The 3,038-nt window shown below is 41.8% G+C and overlaps 1 non-coding gene across 1 annotated transcript; it reads left to right on the top strand.

The window, feature by feature from the left end:
• The first annotated feature begins 239 nt into the window (after positions 1-239).
• LOC122426983 lies at positions 240-343 on the top strand. Its single transcript, XR_006265327.1, has one exon. It is a non-coding gene; the product is annotated as a U6 spliceosomal RNA (small nuclear RNA).
• Positions 344-3,038: the final 2,695 nt, after the last annotated feature.

Here is a 3,038-nt window from a genome sequence, read left to right as displayed (position 1 = left end):
TGGGAGAAATATCAATAACCTGAGATACACAGATGACACCACCCTTATGTCAGAAAGTCCTGCTGCTGCTAAGTCACGTCAGTTGTGTCCAACTCTTAGCAACCCCATGGACTGTAGCCTACCAGGCTCCTCCATCCATGGGATTCTCCAGACAAGAGTACTGGAGTGGGTTGCCATTGCCTACTCCAGGCAGAAATTGAAGAAGAACTAAAAAGCCTCTTGATGAAAGTGAAAGAGGAGTGCTCGCTTTGGCAGCACATATACTAAAATTGGAATGATACAGAGATTAGCATGGCCCCTGTGCAAGGATGACATGCAAATTCGTGAAGCATTCCATATTTTTCATGGAGGCAACCTAGATGCCCATCAGCAGACGAGTGGATAAGGAAGCTGTGGTACATATACACCATGGAATATTACTCAGCCGTTAAAAAGAATTCATTTGAATCAGTTCTAATGAGATGGATGAAACTGGAGCCCATTATACAGAGTGAAGTAAGCCAGAAAGATAAAGACCAATAGAGTATACTAACGCATATATATGGAATTTAGAAAGATGGTAATGATAACCCTATATGCAAAACAGAAAAAGAGACACAGATGTACAGAACAGACTTTTGGACTCTGTGGGAGAAGGCGAGGGTGGGATGTTCTGAGAGAATAGCATTGAAACAAGTATACTATCAAGGGTGAAACAGATCGCCAGCCCAGGTTGGATGCATGAGACAAGTGCTCAGGGCTGGTGCACTGGGAAGACCCAGAGGGATGGGATGGGGAGGGAGGTGGGAGGGGGGATCGGGATGGGGAATACATGTAAATCCATGGCTGATTCATGTCAATGTATGGCAAAAACCACTACAATTAAAAAAAAAAAATTTACTCATTTAAAAAAAAGAAAGTGAAAGAGGGGAGTGAAAAAGCTGGCTTAGAACTCAACATTCAAAAAATGAAGAGTAAGGCATTGGGTCCCATCACTTTATGGCAAATAGATGGGGAAACAATTGAAAGAGTGACAGTGTCTATTTTTGGGGGCTCCAAACTCACTGCAGATGGTGACTGCAGCCATGAAATTAAAAGATGCTTGCTCCTTGGAAGAAAAGCTACGACCAACCTAGACAGCATATTAAAAAGCAGAGAGGGATTTCCCTGGTGGTCCAGTGGTTAAGAATCCACATTCCAATGCAGGGGATGCAGGTTCGATCCCTGGTTGGGGAACTAAGATCCCACATACTGAAACCAGAGAGCTCATGCATGACATTGAAGACCCAGTGAAGCCAAAAATAAATTTTAAAAAATAAATAAAATTCAATTTAAAAAATAAAATTAAAAGAAGAGACATTACTTTGCCGACAAAGATCTAGTCAAAGCTATGGTTTTTTTCCGGTAGTCATGTATGAATGTGAAAGTTGGACTATAAAGAAAGCTGTGCACAGAAGTATTGATGCTTTTGAACTGTGGTGTTGGAGAACTCTTGAGAGTCCCTTGGACTGCAAGAAGATCAAACCAGTCCATCCTAAAGGAAATCAACCCTGAATATTCATTGAAAGGACTGATGCTGAAACTGAAACTCCAATACTTTTGGCTACCTCATGGGAAGAACTGACTCACTGAAAAAGACCCTGATGCTGGGAAAGATTGAAGGCAGGAGGAGAAGGGGACGACAGAGGATGAGATGGTTGGATGGCATCACTGACTCAATGACATGAGTTTGAGCAAGCTCTGGGAGTTGGTGATGAACAGGGAGGCCTGGCGTGTTGCAGTCCATGGGGTCACAAAGAGTCAGACTGAACAGAGTGAATGAACTGAACTGATTGTTGAAATTTGCCATTTGATATTGAAGTACATTCTTAAATAAGTGTAGTTACATCATTTTCAAGCACATTTCTTAGTTTATAAGATTTTTGCTAATGAACTATTACTTGCTATTTACTTTATATGTATTTTAGACTATGAAATGATTTTAGACAAAAAGCAAATTAGAGTGATTTTCTTATTCGAGTTCAAAATGGAGAGCAATTCTTATTTGAGTTCAAAAGCAGCAGAGACAATTTGCAACATCAACAACGCATTTGGCCTGGGAACTCCTAATGAATGTTCAGCGCAATTGTGGTTCAACGAGTTTTGCAAAGGAAACGAGAGCCTTGAAGATGAGGAGTGCCTGGATGGCCATCCAAGGTTGACAATGAACACCTGAGAGGGTCATCGAAGCTGATCCTCTTACAACTGCAAGAGAGCTTGCCCAAGATCTCAGCATCGACCATTCTATGGTCATTTGGTGTTTGAATCAAATTGGAAAGGTGAAAAAGCTCGGTAAGTGGGTGCCTCATGAGCTGACTGCAAATCAAAAAATCGTCATTTTGAAGTGTCATCTTCTCTTATTCTATGCAACAACAGCGCCCATTTCTCAACTGGATTGTGACATGCGACGAAAAGTGAATTTTTATATGACAACCAGCAACAACCAGCTCAGCAGATAGACCAAAAAGGAACTCCAAAGCACTTCCCAAAGCCAAACTTGCATGAAGAAAAGGTCATGGGCACTGTTTGGTGGTCTGTTGCCGGTCTGATCCACTACAGCTTTCTGAATCCTAGCAGAACCATTACATCTGAGGAAGTACACTCAGCAAATCAGTGAGACGCACAGAAAACTGCAGTGCCTACAGCCAGCATTGGTCAACAGAAAGGGCCCAGTTCTTCTCCATGACAATGCCGACCACAGGTCGCACAACCAGAGCTTCAAAAGTTGAACAAATTGGGTTACAAAGTTTTGTATTCACCTGACCTCTCGCCAGTTGACTACCACTTCTTCAAGCACCTCGACACCTTTTTGCAGGGAAAACGCTTCCACAACCAGCAGGATGCAGAAAATGCTGTCCAAGCGTTCGTCGGATCCCAAAAGCACGGACTTTTATGCTACAGGAATAAAAGAATTTATTTCTCGTTGGCAAAAATGTGTTGATTGTAATGGTTCCCATCTTGATTAATAAAGATATGTTTGAACTTAGTTGTAATAATTTAAAATTCAGGGTCTGAAACCC

Source organism: Cervus canadensis, chromosome 24 (assembly GCF_019320065.1).
Source record: "Cervus canadensis isolate Bull #8, Minnesota chromosome 24, ASM1932006v1, whole genome shotgun sequence".
Lineage (NCBI taxonomy): Eukaryota > Metazoa > Chordata > Mammalia > Artiodactyla > Cervidae > Cervus > Cervus canadensis.
This window is presented reverse-complemented; position numbering and strand designations above follow the sequence as displayed.